The following is a 24,486-nucleotide window of genomic DNA, read 5'->3' on the forward strand; positions in this document are numbered from 1 at the left end:
TTGTAGTTTTGAAACTTCTGGAGGTCCGCAGGTTGAAGACCACTGAGGGCGGAGAGTTCACTCGAGTATAAGCCGAGGGGGGTGTTTTCAGCACGAAAAATCGGGCTGAAAAACTCTGCTTATACTCGAGTATATACGTTACTTGCAGCCACACCATGTAAAAAGGCGTAACATTTTTAAAATTCAAATATAGACAATAAAAGTTGTCAGAAGCCCAGATTCTCACCAGGACCCGCTGTCCACATTGTGCCTGTGAAAGAAGGAAAACCTAGACATGCGAGGAGCTGCACAGCGGAGATGGGAAATGAATAGAGACTGCTCGCTTCAGATTGCAGTCCGTGAACATAATCAATGCAGGTTCCTGTCAAAATATTTAATATCCTTTCTTCTATTCAAGGACTCAATTAAATTGTTTCCAGTTGAAACCTTATGTTTTGTAACAAACAACATTGTCACCACCTGCCTAAGCAACAGCATGTAACACACGGCGTCATATATGAACACAAGCTTCATAGTGGAGAAGGATCAACCACATGAGATTTACTGTATCAGTGACTGAACCGAGGCACTGTCACACATCAATCACACCTTCTTTTCAGGCTGCCACTTGAAATTTTCCTCTCTATTTCCTAGTGTTCACAGTTCTGGCAAACCCAAGTCTCATGGTATAGCGAGAAGTCAAGATGAACTGCTCCTGACCCCCTGAAAAGAGGATTGCAAATATTTTTAATGGATTTTCTACTTTTTACATACATTCCACAGGGTTTAAACAAATACAAGACGCAGAGGTACTTTGTGCCACCAAAGATAAAGCTTTCCATTTCATAACTCCAAACTAGTCCTAGATTAATTCAGTTTGGAAGAAAAATAATAAAAAAGGTCATGTGTCTGTATTGTATTTTCCGCCTATATAGATGTCCATTTTACAAAATCACATCACTTTCCCCCCCCCAAAAAAAATAAAATAAAATGTACAGGATTTTCTTCACCTGAGGCAAAGATTTACTTTACTGCCCTAGCCCTGTAGTAACTACCCTGGGAAAAGCTAAGAAGCTTGTTGGCACCCCCTGGAACCTGGTTGGCACCCCCAGGGCACATGCTTGTCTCATGAGCCTCATATGTCCTGTAGTAACTACCCTGGGAAAAGCTAAGAAGCTTGTTGGCACCCCCTGGAACCTGGTTGGCACCCCCAAGCACACATGCTTGTCTCATGAGCCTCATATGCATTTTATGGTGGGATTCTGACTGCATTTCTTGTTCTCAAGAACTCCTGATTAGCCAGACAGTGCACAGATAAGCTCTACTAGGTGGGGTAAGGATTAAATATGTATTGAATTACTAAGTCATTACAAATGCCATTTACGTTGCGTACATCTAAATTAAAATGAATCTAAGTTATTAATGTGTGATTGTGCCATTCATTGTACTCCATTTAGCATAATTAAATAACTAGTTTAAACCCAGTCAAAAAGGATCTAAAATACACACAAACAAAAAAACATGTATACAACAAAATCACTATATAAAAGTACAGTAATAAACAGTGATTTTTTTTAAAGGGTATTCCAGTCAAAACCATTTTAAGAAGCAGTCATTTTTTTTGTGTGCATTCTATGCCTATTGTGCCAGTATAACTGTGCCTTATTTTTCTGAAATCCTTGTTTCTATCTGGTCTGTTGGGCCATTTGATCTAGAAGTGACCCCCGTGAGTTACCAGTGATTGTCTTCGGAAGTCACCGTCTTGTGGCATGACATTATTGACTTCATGCTTCAGTACTTGCTGCCTAAACTCTTCACTGAATTACCCCTCTTCTGCATGTCAGGAGTCACAAAGCCATGCAGCATACAGAAAGACTCCATCCAGTGGTTTCCCAGCAACAAAGTCATCATGGGACAAGTAGTAGCAGCCCTACCCCTGTATCTCCACTAAGCAACCAAGACACAAGCCCCAACTTAAAAGGGGTTATCCACCATAAGATGATTTTAGTACATACCTGGCAGACAATAATGGACATGCTTAGGAAGGATCTGCGATTGTCTTGGGGCTAAATGGCTATGTTGTGAGATCACCATAATACTGTGGCTAGCTTTTTGTGAACTGGTATTTCCTGTTTGACTTTTTTTTTTTTTTTTTTTTTTTTTACTACAAATTCCACAATTCCATTTTCCTCCCTCCCACACATCAGCCCCACCACCCATTGAAACAAATTAGTTGCATCCATGCAAAAGACCTGTGGTTTTCAATCAGGGTGCCTACAGCTGTTGCATTAGTTGCAGATTGATCCCTGTCCCACCAAGCGATCGCTCCACCCATTGAAGCAGACAGGCTCCCTGTCATTAGCTGACTAGTGAGTCAGGTCTCGGCCACATTGCAACCTGGGAAAAATCTGAGACAACAGTCATTTTGTATGCTGTTAAAAATAAATATTGGAGTGAAAATCACAGAAGAATTGTGAGAAAACCGTCACACACAGGTACAGACACTATATTATAAACAACATTAACTTTACAGCCCCTGTAGCATAGTCAAAAAATAAATAAATCCTGGAATACCCCTTTAAATGAAGAAGGCTTGTTGCACCCGCTTCAACAGCTTGCGTGATTAGTGACCCCCCAGACTTACGATGGCCCCGACATATGATCATTTCAACATACGATGGCCTCTCAGAGCCCATCATATGTTGAAGGCAGCATCGACATATGATGCTGCTGTGTGTTGGGGCCATCGTACAAACAGCTATCTGACAGCCCTGACAACTTCAGCAACTGACAGATAGTTGTTTAATGTGCCCTGTGCGCCCCGTTCTGCCTCCTGTTACTCACATGCTGTCCTGCTAACTCATACAGGCTTCCACTGTGAGCTCTGTGTAAGCCCCCCCCCCCCCAGTGCAGCCATAGCCAATAGCCTGCAGCATCTTGCAGGCATCCAATGAGCTGCTCCCCTTCCTTTCCTATAGAGCTGTAGCCGTCAGGATCGTAATGGAGGACATTCTGTCCCCCCTGAAGGTATTTAAAGAACTGTACAGTACTGTATGCAATGACACACATCACATACAATACATCAATGTTTCCCTATCAGTGTGCCTCCAGCTGTTGCAAAACTAAAACTCCCAGCATGCCCAGACAGTCAATGGCTGTACATGCATGCTGGGAGTTGTAGTTGTGCAACAGCTGGAGGCACCCTGGTTCGTTAAACACTCCCCATACACTCCACATACAATGGTCATCACAGAACCAATTAGCAGTTTCCCATAGAGATATGTATTCAACATACAATGGTTCCGAGGCCCCAGAGCCTATTACCATTTTTACATAGACATATGTACTCGACATATGATGGTTTCAACATATGATGGTTCTCCTGGAACCAATTAATATCATATGTTGAGGGACCACTGTATTCAGTTGCTGTGGGGCATTTGTCTCTGATGTTCAGTACTGGGGGTGCCAAAACACCATTCTGCCTTAACTAGGGCATTTAGATCCAGAGATAAGGAAGCAAATTGTGTGTTTTCCGCAGTTAGGGATAGTCTAGCTACAACTCTGCATAACACACTCAGGTCAAAGAAACACTATTTTATCATTGAGTTGGATGTGTGGCGTGACAGCCAGCTAAGGCTGGATTCACACTACGTTTTTGCCATACTGTTTTCAATCCGTTTTTCTAAAGAAAACCGTATGGCAAAAAAACGGATGGAACAGTATAGAAAAAAGTAAACCGTATGCGTTTTTAAAAGTGCATACAGTTCCGTCAGTTTTTATAAAAAAAAAAAAAAAAAAAAAAAACATACGTTTTTGAAAATGTTGTCCATTTTTAATGGGAGGGGTCTTGGGTGGGGACTTTAGGATTCAAATGCGCATGTGCAAAGTAAAAACGTATACGTTTTTCCCGTATGGAACCGTATACATGTGCGTTTCCCATTGACGTCCATGTTAAAAAAAAAAAAACGTATGCAGTTGCAGTACGGTTTTTAAACCGGAGACCAAATCGTGGTCAACCATATCGCATATCGCATTTAGAAAGCCCCTATGGTGCCAGAACAGCAAAAAAAATAAAAAAATATATAAAAAAAATAAAAAAAAAGCCATACTAAATTTTCCCCCCCTCATTTTCACATCCAAATTTAAAACGAAAAATTCGTCAAACTCACTATACCCCTTGTTACATTTCATGAGGGGTGTAGTTTCCAATATGGTCACATGTGGGTATTTATTGTTTTGCGTTTATGTCAGAATCGTAAAATCAGCCACCCCTGTGCAAATCACCAATTTAGATCTCAAATGTACATAGTGCACTCTCACTCCTGAGCCTTGTTGTGCGTCCGCAGATCACTTTACACCCACATATGGGGTAGTTCCGTACTCAGGAGAAACTGTTACACATTTTGGGGGTCTTTTTTTCCCTTTACCTCTTGTGAAAATGAAGAGTATGGGGCAACACCAGCATGTTAGTGTAAAAAATTTTTTTTTAAAATTTTTTTTACACTAACATGCTGGTGTAGACCCCAACTTTACCTTTTCATAAGGAGTAAAAGTAGAAAAAGCCCCCCAAAATTTGTAACGCAATTTCTCCAGAGTATACGTGGCACTAAACTGTTGCCTTGAAATACGACAGGGCTCCAAAAGCGAGAGCGAGTGCCATGCGAATTTGAAGCCTATTTTGGGGGATTTGCAACCACCACCAAAATAGTTTCGCAAACAGCGTGTCTCCAGCTGTAGCAAAAACTCCCAGCATGCCTTGAAGTCCGTTGCTGTCCGACAATACTCAGAGTTGTTTTTTCAACAGCTGGAGGCTCAGTTTTGGAAACCGTGCCATAAAACCTTTTTTTATGGGGGCACAACTGTGTAAGGGAATATCTATATGTAGTGTTTTACTTTTAATTTTGTGTAGTGTTTTTTAGGGTACATTCACACGGGAGCAGGTTTACAGTGAGTTTGAGCTGGGGCGGAAAATTTGCCACATCCGCCGCCACTAATGATGGGACCCCCACCGGGCCAGGGAGAGATAGGAGACCCCTGCCAGCCCTGATCATTGCCCAGCAGGGCAGTGATTGGTCGGTCGTTCCGACCGATCAATCATGTGATCGTGAGGTGGCATCCATGCTGGGTAAGGGTGAATAGGGCTGTCCCGGAGAGCCCTATTCAACCTTTTTTTTCCAGGTCACCAGAGACCAGATACCCCCGGTCTGAATTGTACAGGTGTACAGGTACACCCTGGGTCCTTAAGTCCCAGGTCGTTGGGGCGTACCTGTATGCCCTGGGTCCCAAAGTGGTTAAAATCTTAAGGGTGGAGACATGCGTACCTACCACAGCACAGCAATGATATGGCAGGGAAGGAACTATGTCAAAGAGCAGTTTTACTGAAACTTGACCTCATCTTCAAATTGATGTCCAAGCAGATATACATTTGAAAACTACAGCAACTTGCAGAAAATCTGCATGCAGATGTGATTTTTGGTCATGCTGTGGCCACTATATTTGTCTCCACTGTTTAAATCAAATACAAAAGGGCACACCTGGGCAAATTGTGAACCATTTGTTCTTGTGTACTTTCTCAGGGCTGTATTAGATGGCGCAGGCCACCCTGTAAACATAGGCACATCACATGACTTAAGTGATGCAGGAAGGGCCACACAAACAATGGCTGGATCATTCACATATAGTCCTTTGCAGCAATCAACAGTCAGCCGCACGTCCCCTATTACATGGGGAGATAAGGGCCGTCGGCCACACAATTCTTTAGAGGGCCACAATGAAGTTTGTCCTGATCTTTGGCTCTATTACACAGGGTGATGTTGGCCTGTTTGGCTGAAAATCATCCACTGTAATAAGGCACTTAGGCAGATCTGGTCAGTATATTGAACAATTCCATAAAATCAAAGATGGATTCTAAACAAAAAGTATATAATAAGACATAATGGAAATATTGATACATCTTTTCTTGTTTGCTTTTACTCCCAATTATGGTGTCAGAATAATCTAATTTACAATGTGTGAATAAGGCCTTAAAGTTGCTAAGTCACAATTTCATACATAAAAAGGTAAAATACATGAATACAAAATACCAGCTTTAATGGGTTTTGCTTAAAATCAATCCAAAAACCAAGGTCACATGGGTAGGTCTACACTACATGAGGAATAATTATTTTTGAAGATAAACATAGTGTGTAACATTTGGATTTTGCTACCAATTCACTGGCAACAGAAATTGGCATACTCCAGGTTTAAAAATTGTTTTTTTCATTGACTTACTGTATACTGCCAAAACTTTACAGATTAGGGCTCCCACAAACTAGTGAATTACAAGTGTATTTTTGCATCTGTATTGCAAGTCATGACATGACCACAGGTATAAGGTGACTATAATGCAGACATAAAACTGAGTCCTTAATTTAATCATGTAAAACTGATCAAAAGCCACAGCATTTCAACCAAATGCTAATTTAAAGGGGTATTCCAGGATTTTTTTTTTTTATTTGACTATGAAGTTAGTGTAGTTCATAATATAGTGTCTGTACCTGTGCTTGACTGTTTTCTCACAATTATTATGCGGTTTTCCCAGGTTGCAATGTGGCCAAGACCTGACTCACTGGTCAGCTGATGAGAGGAAGCCTGTCTGCTTCAATGGGTGGAGCAATCACTTGGTTGTTGAGAGATCAACTGCAACTAATGCAACAGCTGTAGGCACCCTGATTGAAAACCACAGGTCTTTTGAAAGAATGCAGCTCATTTATGTTACAAAGGGTGGAGTGGCTGTTGTGTGGGAAGGAGGAAAATGGAATTATGGGATTTGTAGGCAAAAGAAGAAAAAACTCAAACAGGAAATACCTGTTCAAAAAAAGCTAGCCACAGTGTTACGGCAATCTCACAATACAGCCATTTAGCTCCAAGACAAGCACAGATCCTTCCTAAGCATGTCCATTACTGTCTGCCAGGTATGTGCTAATATCACCTTATGGTGGATAACCCCTTTAATAAGAGGCGCAATTGACTTAATACTTTTTTACCCATGGGCCTCAATACCCCAAATGTGGTCTACTAGTGACTATGTTTGGTCTACTACAAGCTTATAAGGTCTGTTATCCATTTGTGATAAAAATCTGCATGATATACTATTCTTCTGTGCCCCACTGTAAATGATGTGAAACAGACCAAGTCACAAGTAGACTACATTTGATCTATTAAAGTCTATGGTTGTGCTGCAGTAATTCTTCTTTGAAAGTATAAAGTAACATACCATAGACGTGCAGCCCAAACGTGATGTGCATCAGTCTAAAAGCTGTAGGATTTACTAAGCAATGATGTCTGACACTGATATAAAAATTATTTCACCACTAGTATTTTTGGCTGTAAAGCACAGCTTGTGCTACATACACTATGTACATGCTATTATAAGTGAATAAACAAGAAAACATTTGCAGCCTTGTATTTTGGACCATTTGTGGTAAACTTTCTGAAAGCCACCTGGGCTACTGTGCCTGTATATAGAGAAGGAGTTCAAGGCTTGTATTGAAAACTGAGACCGTCACATGACATTTCCAAGGCTAGCAAACGAGATGGTAGTTGTGAATGCAGAAGAAAGTACGAGCGGTTAATGGACAATCATAACAAATACATGCTAGTCCACTGAGACCTAATTACTCAAGTCTTTTGTTTAAGAGCTTCAGCTACTAAGTGATGCAGATTTTAATTTGTGCCAAGTTTGACAGGAACACATGCAAGAGAGTTTAATCTTGGAATTAATGATACGTCTGTGGTAACAATGTACTTAATCATTTAGGACTACCACCCCCTAGCACAGACCATTAAAACAAAATCTGCTTAATGTCTACCTAGATTAGTACTTTTAGCTTCCCGCAAACTATCCGCGAGTTACTGTAAGTTCTCTAAAGAAAGTACAGTTAGGGCTCAAAAATTTCTATTGATACCATATTACAGTTCTAGAACACCTCTAGAAAAGCTATAGAGACCGCAGGCGCCTGTATCACAAAAACCCACTAGTATTATAAATCACTCAAGGTAGGTGGATGCCCATTACAGAACTTGAGTTGGGGCCCTTAAAGCGGTACTCCACCCCTAGACATCTTATCCCCTATTCAAAGTATAGGGCATAAGATGTCTGATCGTGGGGGTCTTGCCACTGGGGACTCCCGCAATATAGCATGCGGCACCCGCCTGTTTCAGCTTCGTAAGTGCTGGATGGTCTGGGTCCTGACCACCGGAACGGAAGTCCATGACGTCACGACTCCACCCCCATGTGACGACACACCCCGTCCCCTCAATGCACATCTATGGATAGGGGATAAGATGTCTAGGGGTGGTGTACCCCTTTAAGTTTCAAGCTATGCCTTTGTGGTTGTGTGCATGAGTCAAAACAAAAAATCTCTGTCTATAAGGGTATGTTCACAGCAGAATGTCCGTGTAGAATTCCACCTGAATATTTCGCACAGACATTCCACTGCAGCAGAGTCCCATCGATTTCCCATCTCCGCATGGTGGAATTTCCATTGCAGATGTCTCTGCCACAGAAATCCCGATTCGGGCATCTGCAAATAGACGTCTATACTTTTTGCAGATTTTGCTCGGAAATGCCTTGCAGTCTACAAGACTGTATTTTCGAGTGGTCCTAGCGCCTGCCGGATTATTCAAATAAGCTAAATGTCTGCACGTATTTTTGTGGACGGATACTCATTTTACACTATATGACCATACCCTAACTGTTACTGCAATTCACAGGCCATGCATTCCACTGATAACCCATGGGACAATGGAGAATTTCTAGGAACAGAGAAGAAATATCCAGCATCCAGGTAAGTTCCAAGGGTATACTTTATTGGAGGTAGCAAATACACATATAGCTCTGACGCGTTTCGCTAACACACGAAACGCGTCAGAGTTATACGTGTATTTGCTACCTCCAATAATGTATACCCTTGGAACTTACCTGGATGCTGGATATTTCTTCTCTGTTCCTTCGTTGTGTGGCCGGAACCGGCCTATCCGAGCACAGGTGCTAATAGTCCGGAGGTGAGCTGTTTCCACTTGGATATTTAATGGGGAATTTATATTCTTCTGGATACCTGTGACTACAAGGTCCTTTAACTTATATAGTGTCTATAGTATTCACTCCCTGAAAAAAGGGAAATCCCTAATAAAGCCTGATCCAAGCAATACACTTGAGAAGTCACAAAATTAGAGAAATGTTCCCCCATTTGTGCAATCAAAGTGCCACATTATATCAAAGTGTCACAATCAGTATAAATGCAGCTGTTCCGAAAGGCCCCCAAACCTGCAACACCACTGAGCAGGTAACATGGAAACCAAAGAGCTCTATGAACAGGTCTGAGATTCATTTGTGGAGAATTATAGATCAGGGCTGGGTTATCTAAATATACACAACCTAATCTATGAACATCCCACGGAGCACCAATAAATGCTTAAAGTGTACCTGTTGTCAACAAAAACTTTTAATATAATGTAGATAATACAATTATATGTATATTTGTAATTTAGATTGGTTAAAAAAATGTTATATTTATGGGTGAAAAAAATACTGTCAATGCAGTTACCGCATGTGAGGAGTCAAAATACAGGAAGTGAGGACAGGACAAGTAGGACTCTGTGTAGGCTCCTGGCTTGTCAATCATCCTGATGAGTGAGCCCATAGCATGTCATAGAGCCTCAGCGCACAGAGCCCTGCTTGTCCACCCTCACTCACTTCCTTTATTTGGACTCCTCAGAGACACACCGGCAATAGCTGCAGGGACAAATTTTACAAATATACATATATACCGTAGCTGCGGGTATATTACAAATATACATATCATGGTATTATCTACGTTATATAAAAAGTTTTTATAGATGACAGGTACACTTTGAAAGCAACACAGAAAGCATATGTCACAACTATACAAACCATATAAGAGAATGTCACCCTCCAAAACTTAACCAGGGCTAAAAGGCATGATCACTGTAATGCAAGTCTACGGGACCTACTCACTTCAGCGGTGGAGAAGGGACTTGATTGGGTTTTGCACTGGAATCCTGTCTCCTGGGTGAAATGAGAGTTTAGGGTGTATTCACACGTACAGTATTCTGTGCATATTTTATTTGAAGCTACAGATTTCAATGTTAACTAAATTATTGAACGCAGCATCCAATCTGCAGCTTCAAATATGCGCAGAATACTGTACATGTGAATAGACCCTTAAAGGGGTACTCCGCTGCTAGACATGTTATCCCCTATCCAAAAGGATAGGGGATAACATGTCTGATCGCGGGGGTTCGGCCGCTGGGGACCTCTGCGATCTCTGCCCCGGCACCAGTGGCGTTGCTAGGGTTGGTGTCACCCGGTGCGGTAGAAAATGGTGTCACCCCATACCTCCCCCCTCCCCCCAGTAAGTTTTTAGCCTGTTGTGACAGACACCACTGTTGTAGCGCATTGTGAGAAACTCCAGTATAATAATCAGATATACCAGTTGCCACAGAATAGGAAAGTGTTAAAGAAGTTTTCACCATTTAAATATACAGCTCCCAGAATTACTTAAAGGGGTACTCCACTGGAAAACATTTATTTTTATATCAACTGGTGCCAGAAAGTTAAACAGATTTTTAAATTACTTCTATTTAAAATCTTAATACTTACAGTACTTATAAGCTGGTGTATGCTCCACAGGAAGTTGTGTAGTTCTTTCCAATCTGACCACAGTGCTATTTGCTGACACCTCTGTCCATGTCAGGAACTTTCCAGAGCAGGATAGGTTTGCTATGGGGATTTGCTCCTACTATGGACAGTTCTTGACATGGACAGAGGTGTCAGCACAGAGCACTGTGGTCAGACAGAAAAGAAATTAAAAAAGAAAATAACTTCCTGTGAATCGCTTATACAGCAGCTAATAAGTACTGGAAGGATTAAGATTTTTAAATAGAAGTAATTTACAAATCTGTTTAACTTTGTAGCACCAGTTGATTAAAAAAAAATGTTTTCCAGTAGAGTACCCCTTTGAGCAGTGGTGAGGTTATGCTGGGAGTTGTAGTTTCACTGACCTAACTGTATAACTGACAAGTGACTCCAGCTCTGATAGGACATAGAGAGGAGAATGTACAATGATATCAGTGACTACAGGTAACGTCTTCTCTATAGTGAGGAGAATACACAATGATATCAGTGACTACAGGTGACGTCTTCTCTATAGTGAGGAGAATACACAATGATATCAGTGACTACAGGTGACATCTTCTCTATAGTGAGGAGAATACACAATGATATCAGTGACTACAAGTGACGTCTTCTCTATAGTCTTCCCTTATCTAATTCAGATGGTACATACCCCCTGGTCCAGCTAAAACTTCTCTCTGCAGAATGTGACACCCAGACATCTCCTCACTATGTCAGCGCATTCTCATCCTCTATATGATGACGGACGGGCGCACTGAAAGGGGGGGGGGTTGCTAACGGACGGGCGCACCGCACACACAGCACGGGGGGGTGCTGACGGATGGGAGGCCGGTCGGGCACATAGGGGGGTGTCAGAGTAGCTGGGGATGGGGTGTGGGTGCTGCGGAGCGTCTTGGTGTCACCCCATTAGGTTGGTGTCACCCGGTGCGGGCCGCAACGCCACTGCCCGGCACCCCAGTCAACCCGTACACGGAGCAAACCCCGCTCCATGCTGGATGACTGGCGAACACCACGCCACGACCCCTACATTCATGTCTATGGGATGGGGCATGACTGCTAGTACACAACTGTCACGCCCCCTCCCATAGACATGAATGGAGGGGGCGCGACATCATGATCATGCGCGTAGCTCCGGCCCAGAGATCAAGGGGGTTCCCCATGGCTGGACCTCCCGCGATCAGACAGGCTATCCTCTATACTTTGGATAGGGGATAACACTTCTAGGGGCGGAGTACCCCTTTAAAGGAGAAAATTGTAAATATCTTGGAATGAACTGGTCACAGCCCAGACCTCATTCCAATTGAGAATCTGTGGCATGACTTGAAGACTGCTGTACACAACATATCCCATCTAACTATATGGAATATGCTAACAGATTGAAGCAGGTACGTAACAGAAACACATTTGCCCATGTCTGAGATATGCAAAAGATATGTTCATGTTGGCCTGAAATCATATTCTTGTGCAAGGCCAATGTAGACCATTGCCTTCAAAATATTGGTACTTTGGGATTTTAGACAGGACCTTTAAATGTGGAACTTCTTAATAAGTCGTTTTTGTAGGTAAACAACCATAATATGCCTACAGATGGCCTTCTAAATGGGAATGCTGCAGGATTAAGAACACAAAATGAAAATGGTACCAATTTATGCAGGCAAGTGACCAAGATGGTAGTCATCAAGATGAGCAATAGTAATAATTATCTCCACCGTCAGTGTAAAACCAGTTGACATATGTATGAACACAGCCATTTCTTCAATACGCATATACATCACATTCTCCAGCAGCTTATTTAGGTTGTCAGAAACCTCCACTTGTACAACTCCGCCATGACACATGGGAAAATATTACATACGCGGGTTCCTCGGACAATACATTAACTATTGAAAGGGAAACTTTCATTTCAGTAACAAATTTTTTTATTTTTTTTAAATCTAGATGAAGTTATGAAATATCATGTACAGAAAGGAAAATCTCAATGTACAGTGATCCCTCAACTTACAATGGCCTCAACATACAATGGTCTTTTCTGGACCATTGTAACTTGAAACCAGACAACATACAATGTTATGGAATCTGCGAAATGTGTCAAGGGCTGGAAGAACTGACCAATCAGAATGGACATCTCACTGATAAAACCCCTGTATTACTGAAGTGTATGCACTGACTGGTGTCTGGTAGCGCCCCCTACAGTACAGGGAGGTATTACATGTTCTATACTCTTTACCTGTGCCAGAGTTAGCTGCTCCTTTAGGACATTGCGTGTTCTGTACAGGACCCTGAAGAAGCTCCTTTCCTCTACATAGGTCAGTGTTTCCCAAAGAGGGTGCCTCCAGCTGTTGCAAAACTACAACTCCCAGCATGCCCGGACAGCCGAAGGCTTCCCAAGGACAAAATTTTCAAGCAGTATCTGGTGGAAAAATTCTGCTTGGAAATTCTGTTTCAGCAGACTCCCATTACTTTCAATGGGATTCTGCTATACGGTGCACAAGGCGGAATCATCTGCCATAGAAATCCTGATTACAGCCCCTGCCAATCCGCTTGGAAAAGCATTGTCATCTATTGAGACAGCACAATTTCTGCCGGCGCTAATTGAGAAATGTCCGCCTTGGGCTGGGTTCACACTGCTGAATTGTCTCCATCTCTCCGTGCAAAAGTTAAGGACACACAAGTAATTTGAAGCAGATTCAAGCAGAATTTTCATACGGAAGTTTTGCCGGGAATCCTTGTGGACAAAAAGGAAATTCACAGGAATATTCCGCTCGGAAATTCTGCTGCAGTAGAGTCCCATTGATTTCAATGGAATTCAGCTGCACTGTGCAAATGGCGGAATTTGCAGCAGATGTTTCTGCCGTGGCGATTCCCCAATTCCAGCATCCATGTTTTCCACGTGGACATTCTGGCAGTGTAAACATGGCCGCAGAGGAAATTCAGTGGGGAAATACAGGACAAGCTCTTAAAAGGGGTATTCCAGGAAAAAACCTTTTATATATACCTATCTCAACTGGCTCCAGAAAGTTTAGCAGTTGTCCTTTAAGCAGATTTGTAAATTACTTCTATTAAAAAATCTTAATCCTTTCAATAATTATCAGCTGCTGAAGTTGAGTTGTTTTCCGTCTGGAAACAGTGCTCTCTGCTGACATCTCTGCTTGTATCGGGAACTGCCCAGTTTAGACGAGGTTTGCTATGGGGATTTGCTTCTAAACTGGGCGGTTTCCGAGACAGGTGTCATCAGAGAGCACTTAGACAGAAAAGAACAACTCCACTTCAGCAGCTCATAAGTACTGAAAGGATTAAGATTTTCTTAATAGAAGTAATTTACAAATCTGTTTAACTTTCTGGAGCCAGTTGATATATAAAAAAAGTTTTTTCCTGGATAACCCCCTTTAACAGGTTGGAGGCAGTGTGCCAGTAAATGAAATCCATTTGCCACAACCACATTTCGGCAACTCCATGCAGAACTGGTTTACTGCAAAGTCAAATCTTAGATACAGTAATAATCAATGAATGTTAAGTTTAGAATGGACTTGAGGGACATTTACAGTTAACATTTCATTGAAAAAATAAATTTATTTCCCTTTTTTTCTTTTAACAAATGTGAACATTATCAGGAAACATGGTGCATATCTCACTATAAAAGTTACATTGTCATGTTAACCCTGTCATGCATTGAAAGCAAAAAGGAAAAGAAATAAGCTTTCACAATATACAGTGATCCCTCAACTTACAATGGCCTCAACATACAATAGTTTCAACATACAATGGTCTTTTCTGGACCATTGTAACTTGAAACCAGACTCAACATACAATGTACAGACAGTCCAGATCTGTGAAAAGTGTCAATGGCTGGAAGAACTGACCAATCAGAATGGGAATTTCATTGGTAAAACCCCTGTTCTGAAATACATGCACTAACTGTCTGTCTGGTAGCGCCTCCTACAGTACAGGGAGGTATTACATGTTCTGTACTCTTTACCTGTGCAGGGTTACCTGCTCCTTTGGACACCAGGTGAGGGCGACTCCATGTTACTTTTTTTAGGACACTGTGTTTACTGTACAGGACCCCGAAGAAGCTCCTGTCCTCTACATAGACCAGTGTTTCCCAACCAGGGTGCCTCCAGCTGTTGCCTTTGGCTGTCCGGGCATACTGGGAGTTGTAGTTTTGCAACAGCTGTAGGCACCCTGGTTGGGAAACACTGACATAGACAGTGATTTACAGCTCCCAGCAGATCTTTCTTACTTTATCTGTATTAGTTATCTACTTATTTTTCTTTAAAGGGGTTATCCAGGGAAAAACATACATACATACATACATACATACATATATATATATATATATATATATATCTCTATCTATCTATCAACTGGCTCCTCCAGAAAGTTAAACAGATTTGTAAATTACTTCTACAAAAAAATCTTAATCCTTTCAGTACTAATGAGCTGCTGAAGTTGAGTTGTTCTTTTCTGTCTAAGTGCTCTCTGATGACTCGTGTCTCGGGAACGGCCCAGTTTAGATGCAAATCCCCATCGCAAACCTCTTCTGCTCTGTGCAGTTCCCAAGACAAGCAGAGATGTCAGCAGAGAGCACTGTTGCCAGATAGAAACTCTACTTCAGCAGCTGATAATTATTGAAAGGATTAAGATTTTTTAATAGAAGTAATTTACAAATCTGCTTAAAGGACAACTGCAGCGGCATTACACTTATCCCCTATCCACAGGATAGGGGATAAGTGTTTGATCGCGGGGTCCGACCGCTGGGACCCCCCCGATCTCCCTAACGGGGCGCCGCCATAAGCACTCATGGTGAGCGCTAAGGCGCGTAGCGTCGACCTAGACTGTGACGCCCAGTCTCAAACGGACCCCCTGCGATCAAACACTTATCCCCTATCTTCAAGATAGGGGATAAGTGTTTGTAACGCTGCAGATGTCCTTTAACTTTCTGGAGTCAGTTGATTTAAAAACAAAAAAAAAAATTTTTTTTCCTGGAATACCCCTTTAATTCTCACTTTTTCCTATTTTTGGATGACATTTTGGTGGCTTCAGAACCAATTACCAGGTTTCCATAGAGTTATGGTCTCAACATACAATGGTCATCCTGGAACCAATTAATATTGTAACTTGAGGTTACAGTAACCCCCCCCCCCCCCCCGACATGCGATGGCCCCGACATATGATCAAATCGACATACGATGCTTTTATATGTCGGGACCATCGCATTAACTGCTATCCGACAGCGCAAAATGCTTAAGCTGCTGCCGGACAGCAGTTTAAGCATCCCAGATAGGTTCACTTACCTATCCCCGCTGCTCCGGGTCCACTTCGCGATCCTCCAGAGTCTTCTGCATCTTCTCCGGGGTCTGGGTCTCACTTTCCGGTGTCGTTATTACGTCCTGCGCACGCCATCCCGGAATAACGTCACCAGAAAGCGAGGCCCGGACACCGGAGAAGATGCGGAAGAAGCCGGAGGATCCCGAAGAAGACGCCGGAGCAGCGGGACAGCATTGGGAGCCCCTGGGACAGCACCGGGAGCGGTGAGGACAGGCGAGTATTAAATGCACTTTTTACATTGCACGAATCCCTCAACATGCGATGGATTCGACAAATGATGGTCGTTTGGAACGAATTACCATCGTATGTTGAGGGACCACTGTATTTGCATCAATAACCATTTTAGAAAAGTAGACAATAATAAAGGCAGAAAAACTTCTTTAAACTGGTTTCCATGGAAACTGAAGAGAGCTTCCCAAGCTGATAGTCTCTATAGAACAAGTCACACCCTCATTCCTTCCCACTCCCTTAACAGCCATTCCTCCGCCCCTATGCCATCACCCATGGATGCCACCTCTATTCAGGACACTCCTGTCCCTCCTTCTCCTCCACAAGGCAAACTGGTTCAGATAAACACTAGTGCTGTGCTGTGCTGTGATGTGCTGTGCTGTGCTGTCTCAGTCCCCAGAACAGTAGCTGCTTCAAAGTATCAAAAGGATCAGACAACACATAGATCTATACAACAGCAAGTGATAGAGGGAGCACATCACAGTGATCGCTGAATAGATACATCTAGACCTTCCATATACATATTTATATGAAATGTCCAAGTATCCATTAACAATTCACTGTTTACAAATATACAGCTATAAACAGTCTTTGTTTATACATCTCAGCCATGAATCTTATTATAGAAACCACCACAACAACCTGTGCAGGATCTGCCTAGTGCATCCACAATCTAACCTGTGGATACTAAGGAATCCACCCCCAGCCCAGCCATTCAATCTGATGCTACTCGCTCAATACTTCACTAGAAAACGCAGAAAACTTGGATAAAAGCAGAATAAACTTTACTACAGATCCGGAGCCTGAAAACAGCAGAACTGTACACACGGCATAAACAGCAGAACTGTACACACGGCATAAACAGCAGAACTGTACACACGGCATAAACAGCAGAACTGTACACACGGCATAAACAGCAGAACTGTACACACGGCATAAACAGCAGAACTGTACACACGGCATAAACAGCAGAACTGTACACACGGCATAAACAGCAGAACTGTACACACGGCATAAACAGCAGAACTGTACACACGGCATAAACAGCAGAACTGTACACACGGCATAAACAGCAGAACTGTACACACGGCATAAACAGCAGAACTGTACACACGGCATAAACAGCAGAACTGTACACACGGCATAAACAGCAGCAATGTCTGCCAAATGAGTGGAGTGTAGACTTCTCCTCCTGTAGAGGTGTGGTACGTGCCCCTCTGGCTAAACACACAGACCCCCCCCAGATGTTGGGGCTCCTCACCTTACACTGCAGCAGCTCTGGCTCCTCTGCTCGGCTCCTCTGCTCGGCTCCTCTGCTCTCCTCTCCTCTGCTCTCCTCTGCTCTCCTCTGCTCGGCTCGGCTCGGCTCCTCTGCTCTCCTCTCCTCTGCTCTCCTCTCCTCTGCTCGGCTCTCCTCTCCTCTCCTCTGCTCTGCTCTGTGGTGCTCGCCCGGGAAGGACTGCAGTGTCTTGGGTTTGACTGTGTGAGCAGTGGAAGTGACAGGCAGCTCCCACTCCCTACTCTCTAGACTGCAGGCTTCTCTGAAGGAAGGAGGGGCAACTCTGTGCTAGAGGAAGAATTAAATCCTCCACCCCCTCAGGGTTCACCATGACATCATTGTCAAAGGATTGTGGGAGAGGAGGTTGAAAGGGAAGAAAAATGCAGCTAATTAACCTGTGTGGCGCTGGAAAGGCTCCATGTACATTGTGTACCAGAGTCAGACAACTTGACATGTACTCCTACATGGGACTGCATGCCTGAGACCTGCTGGAGAGAGATGTCTATATTACCTGTTGTTTATATGGCACTGCCATAGTCCGCAGTCTCCTGCTCACAGGCACTCCCATTCTATGGTCAGGTGACTGCCAAAGCAAAACTTATAGACACATTGTCAAACTATTTTTTTTATGGCCCCAATGCATATAACAGATACAATAAAGTAAATCTTATTAAAAATGTCCTGTTTTTTTTATTTTTTATTTTTTATAGAACTATGCAAATCTATGTGTCTCCATAACATCAAACAAACCCTGTATACACTGTGGCCCTGGTTTACTAAGAGTGGAGTGTAGGTTTCTTTGTGGGTTTTAATTCCCTACAATTTTTTTCCACCGTATTAATTAAGGTTTCCCTACATTTTGCACTTTTCCCTATACAGTGACCCCTCGACCTGCGATGGCCCCGACATACGATAATTTCAACATGCGATGGCCTCTCAGAGGCAGCATCAACATACAATGCTTTTTATGTCAGGGCCATCGCATAAACGGCTATCCGGCAGTGCAGACTACTTCAGCTGCCACCGGATAGCCGTTTACGGTGCCCCCTGTGGTCCGCTGACAATCACTTACCTGTCCTCGGGGCTCCGGCACGTCCTCTTCGGGATCCCTGCATCGTCGGCGCTCTCTATCGACGTCATCACGTCGTTGCGCATGCCGTCCCGTCATACAATAGGAGCGGCGTGCGTAACGACGTGATGGCGGCGACAGAGAGCACGGATGCCGGGGAAGCAGAGGCCTTACCGGAGCTTCGGGGACACCACGGGGACGCAGCGACATCAATGGACGGCTACATCCCGGGCAGGTTGACGGTCCGGAGAGGCGGGGACAGGTGAGTACAACTTCCTCTAACAGTGGTCTACAACCTGCGGACCTCCAGATGTTGCAAAACTACAACACCCAGCATGCCCGGACAGCCAACGGCTGTCCGGGCATGCTGGGTGTTGTAGTTTTGCAACATCTGGAGGTCTGCAGGTTGTAGACCACTGTCTTATACTTTGCATTGCACGGATCCCTCAACATGCAATGGTTTCAACAAACGATGGTCCGTTTGGAACGGAGTACCATCGTATGTTGAGGGACCACTGTATTTAGCTTTTTTTTTTTTTTTTTTTTTTACACATGTTCTGATCTGTCTGGTTTTCCTCAGCTCAAATCCACCACATTTTATGTGTAAACCTTAGTAAATGTGTTGGATTTTTGTGAAAATGTTGGGAACACGCCCCTTTTGTGTGACCATGCCCCCTTTCTCCAACAGACACGCCCCTTTTTCGGGTTTTATCAGTTTAATGGACAGTTGGTCAGGTCTTTCATTTCTGCTGTAGACAGAATTTGGCGCACATTCTGGCGCAGACAGAATTTGGCACACAACCCGACAAAAACTGTTGGGTTTACAATAGTAAATCAGGGCCTGTATGTGCAGTCCCCTACTTTTCTTGGTATCCTACTGAATGTAGGGATGGAAGAAAGTATGGCCACAGGATGCTGGTGTAGATGAGCTGCGATAACCTTTGTATTGCCCCTGTTTGGGAGTTAGCAGTAATCCGCATGTCACCACAGTTTGGTTGCAATGTGTTCTGGCACTCTGAATGTCGCCATACACTTTATATTACTAGGCTAGGTTCACACTACAAAATTTCGCTTTGAAATTCTACTCAAATTCCAGCGCAGCAGAATCCCATTGCCTTCTCTATGAAGAGGGGAGGGGTAAGCCACAGCTCTGGCGGGGCTAAGGTCCCTCAGAACAATAGAGTTGGGCAGTTGAAATTAAACATGCCCTATCCTTCTCTACACAACATCATCTGTTAGGGAACAGCCAGGAGGCAACCATACACTTAAAGGGGTATTCCAGGCAAAAACTTTTTTTTTTATATATCAACTGGCTCCGGAAAGTTAAACAGATTTGAAATTACTTCTATTAAAAAATCTTAATCCTTCCAATAGTTATTAGCTTCTGAAGTTGAGTTGCTGTTTTCTGTCTAACTGCTTTCTGATGACTCACGTCCCGGGAGCTGGGCAGTTCCTATGGGGATATTCTCCCATCATGCACAGCTCCCGGGATGTGACATCATCATTGAGCAGTTAGACAGAAAACTTCAGAAGCTAATAACTATTGGAAGGATTAAGATTTTTTAATAGAAGTAATTTACAAATCTGTTTAACTTTCCGGAGCCAGTTGATATATAAAAAAAAGTTTTTGCCTGGAATACCCCTTTAAGAGAGTTGGCCAAACCCACTTATGTCTCAAGTGCATGGACACTTTTAGATTATACATGGTTTGTTATCCATTACCATATGATGCATTGGTACAATTAGAAAATGTGATTATGGATATGTACACAGCTTTGGCCACACCAGGGGTGGACTGACACCTCATAGGACCCCTAGAAAATAGAAGTTCATGGGGCTCCCGTGTGCCCACCCTTTATAGACACCCCGCCAACATGCAATATCATTTATTTCTTCTCCTGTACAGTCTGCTGGGGGTGATAGTTCTGAGGTTCCTCTATGCACACTCCTGTCACTCTTAGGCGGCCTGTACATGCTGAGATCTCACAGTGATAGGAATGTGCTATTTGATGGCCAAAAGGGAATTGCAACGTTGGTGCTGCCTACCTCACTGACGAACACTTACGGGGGAGGTGGAGTCAGGGCAGCCAGGCTTCGGGCACTAAAGAGGAAGGCATTCTCCAATACCTGAAGTTTGGCTGCGCTTACTCCTCTCCTGCAGTAAGTGTAGGCTGCACAGCAGTGACCTGTAAGTTACAAAGCTGTGCATTGTAAGGCTGCATTCACACCACGTTTTGCAATACAGTTCCCATATACGTTTTCTATGTGAAAACCGTATGGAACCGTATTGAAAACCGTATGCATTGACTCTCCATTGAAAACCATATGGCAAAAGATGCATCAGGTTGTGTCCGTTTTGCATCCTGTACGGTTTTGTCAGTTTTTTTCCTGTACCCAAAACCGTAGCCTACCATGGTTTTTGGTCCGGGTGAAAAACTGTATTAAACCGTATACGTTTTTTTTTTTTTTTTTTAACATGGGAGTCAATGGGAACCGTGCAGAACTGTATGTGCAGTTTTCACCATACGGTTTTTTACTTTACACAGTTTTTTTTCTTGGAATTTCAATCAAACAAGTGAAACTTTATTCATAATGGAATGAAAGTTAAAAACGTATACTTTTTTTTTCTTAAAAACGGATGCAACAGGACATCATTTTTTAAACCGTATACGGTTTTTAACTGTATACGGGTTAACATTTGTACACACGTTTTGATACAATTTAGTGGTTGCAGGTCTGGAGGTGATAGGAGGATACGACATGATTTTACAGCAGAATAGTGGCTGCAGCTCTGGAGGTGACAGGAGGATAAGACATGATGTAACAGTGCAATAGTGACTGCAGCTCTTGAGGTGACTGGAGGATAAGGCATGGTGTAAACGCAGAATAGATAGTGCAGCTCTGGAGGATGACATGATGTAACAGTAAAATAGTGTCTGCAGCTCCGGAGGTGACAGGAGGATAGGATATGATGTAAGAGCAGAATTGTGGCTGTGGCACTGGAGATGACAGGAAGATAAGACATGTTGTAACAACAGAATAGGGAGTGCAGCTCTGGAGGTGACTGAAGAATAAGTCATGGTGTAACACCAGAATAGGGAATGCAGCTTTGAAGGTGACTGAAGGATAAGACATGGTGTAACACCAGAATAGTGAACACACACACACCTTTTACTTGTCTTCTTACCAGTGGCGTACCAAGGGGGGGCGGCCCATCCCGGTTGCCACTCACAAGGGGGGTGCCAGGGGCGGACTGACCCGCCGCCGCCACTACTGAGGTCCGGGACACTCGTCCCAGATCCCCAGCAGACAGCGGTGCCTTCTCCTGTATGCACGATACACGCACATACAGGAGAAGGAGTCCCCTCTGTGTGAGCCGCATCTGCAGCTTACACAGAGGAGAAGTGACCTCCGCCCCCACGCAGCACGCAGTACAGGCACCGGTGACGTCACTCATCGGCGCCTGTATTGATGAGGGGAGAAGACGCAGGCCCTGCTGCTGAGGAGATCGCTGCGTGGGATATCAGGTGAGCATCCTTTTTTTATTTTCTCCCCCCTCAACTCTGCATATACCTATGGGGGAGGGGGGGATACTCTGCACATACCTATGGGGGAGGGTGGGGGGGTTACTCTGCATATAAATATGGGGAAGAGGGGGGGGTTACATTGCATATACCTATGGGGAGGGGGGGTTACTCTGCATATACCTATGGGGAACAAGGGGGAGGGGGTTACTTTGCATATAACTATAGGGAACAGGGGGGAGGGGGGGTGTAATTTTGCCCATACGTACGGGGAAAGTGGGTGGGGGGGACTCTTCTGCCTACACCTAAAGAGAAAGGGGGGGGGGGTTAACTCTGTTCCTATACCTATTGGGAAGGGGATTTAAAGGGATTTTTATATCAACTGGTGCCCGAAAGTTAAACAGATTTGTAAATAACTTCTATTAAAAAATATTAATCCTTCCAGTACTTTTTAGGGGCTGTATACTAAAGAGAAATCCAAAAAAGAAATACATTTCCTCTGATGTCATGACCACACTGCTCTCTGCTGACCTCTGCTGTCCATTTTAGGAACTCTCCAGAGCAGGAGAAAATCTCCATAGCAAACATATGCTGCTCTGGACAGTTCCTACAATGGACAGCAGAGGTCAGCAGAGAGCACTGTGGTCATGACATCAGAGGAAATGCATTTCTTTTTTGGATTTCTCTTTAGTATAAAGCCCCTAAAAAGTACTGGAAGGATTAAGATTTTTTAATAGAAGTGATTTACAAATCAGTTTAACTTTCGGGCACCAGTTGATTTAAAAAAAAAAAAAGTTTTCCACGGGAATACCCCTTTAACTCTGCTGCCTATACCTATGGGGAAGGGTGGGGGGCTAACTCTGCTGCCTATATCTTTGAGGGAGGGGGGTTAACTCTGCTGTCTATACCTACAGGGAACTACCTAGCTAGCCCCCTACCACCTAACATGTCACCTACCTACTTATTTGGCTTCCTGATCTACCTACCTAGTTACCTGGCTACCTAGCTACAAGCCCTTTTACTGTGCAGGACACCAATGAGGGCATTATTACAGTTTGTGGGTCTATAGATGGAAATATTGTAGAGGAGGGGAGGGTACTGGAAAAATGCAGAGTCTGACATGTTTTTCCTGCAGATGTTACGAGATCCACACAAAGGGTCCGCTCCGGGAGCCAAATGCTCTAGGTACGCCCCTGCTTCTTCCTTTGTGCATTAAGGCTTAAGGACCTGCGGGTCATGTGACTCAGGTCCTTAACGACGCAGGACATAAATGTACGTCCTGGTGGGGTGGTACTTAACGCACCAGGACGTACACTTATGTCCTATACATAACCGCGAGCATCAGAGCGATGCTCGGGTCATGTGCGGCAGATCCCAGCCGCTGATAGCAGCCAGGGACCCACCGGTAATGGCCGAAATGTCCGCCATTAACCCCTCAGATGCCATGATCAATACAGATCACGGCATCTGCGGCAGTGCGGTCACTAAAATGGATGATTGTATCGCCTGCAGCGCTGCTGCGGAGATCCAATCATCCAGAACGGCAGACGGAGGTACCCTCACGTGCCTTCGCTGCCTTCCACGGGTCTTTTGCTCTGGTCTGAGATCGAGCACACCAGAGCAGAAGATGACCGATAACACTGATCAGTGCTATGCCCTATGCATAGCACTGAACAGTATTAGCAATCGAATGATTGCTATAAATAGTCTCCTATGGGGACTATTAAAGTGTAAAAATAAAAGTAAAAAAATTAAAAAATAAAAAATTTTAAATCCCCTCCCCCAATAAAAATGTAAATTGTCCCATTTTACTCATTTTACCCCCAAAAGGTGTAAAAAAATTTTTATAAACATATCTGGTATCGCCGTGTGCGTAAATATCTGAACTATTAAAATATCATGTTGATGATACTGTAAATTGTACAGCGTGAAAATGAAACCTTCCAAAATTAGCAAAATTGCGGTTTTCTTTTTTATTTTCCCACACAAATAGTATGTTTTTGGTTGCACCATAAATTTTATGGTAAAGTGAGTGATGGTATTACAACAGACAACTGTGGATACTAGCCTGTGGATAAAAATATAAAAGAGTTATGATTTTTTGAAGGCAAAGTAAAGCAAGGAAAAAACAAAAATGTCAAAAAATAAAAAGGTCAAAAGGGGCTTAAGCACTCTCCTACACAGGTCATGAAGAGGAGAAGAGGAGAAGTTCCTGCAGTGAAGTAAGATATAGTGATGCCCCCTCACTCCGTCTTATCTGTCACTAGAAACATGCCCCCCCCCCCCCTTGCTTTCCTCCTGCATTAGATGTTAAAAGATCAGGTAACATGCAAGCTGGTGGTCTGTATATTTCAAGCTCGCGTGTTTCAAGTCCTGCCAT

General features: G+C 43.5%; 1 protein-coding gene across 1 annotated transcript in view; it reads right to left on the reverse strand.

Moving 5' to 3' along the window:
* RHOC (ras homolog family member C) overlaps positions 1 to 17,768 on the reverse strand; it is an 80,398-nt gene extending 62,630 nt beyond the window's left edge. Inside the window, exon 1 of the mRNA XM_056558298.1 lies at positions 17,496 to 17,768. The gene's annotated coding sequence lies outside the window, so the exon portion shown is untranslated. The remainder of the gene's footprint in view (positions 1 to 17,495) is intronic.
* Between the last annotated feature and the right edge of the window lie 6,718 nt (positions 17,769 to 24,486).

This window comes from Hyla sarda, chromosome 2, assembly GCF_029499605.1.
Source record: "Hyla sarda isolate aHylSar1 chromosome 2, aHylSar1.hap1, whole genome shotgun sequence".
NCBI lineage: Eukaryota > Metazoa > Chordata > Amphibia > Anura > Hylidae > Hyla > Hyla sarda.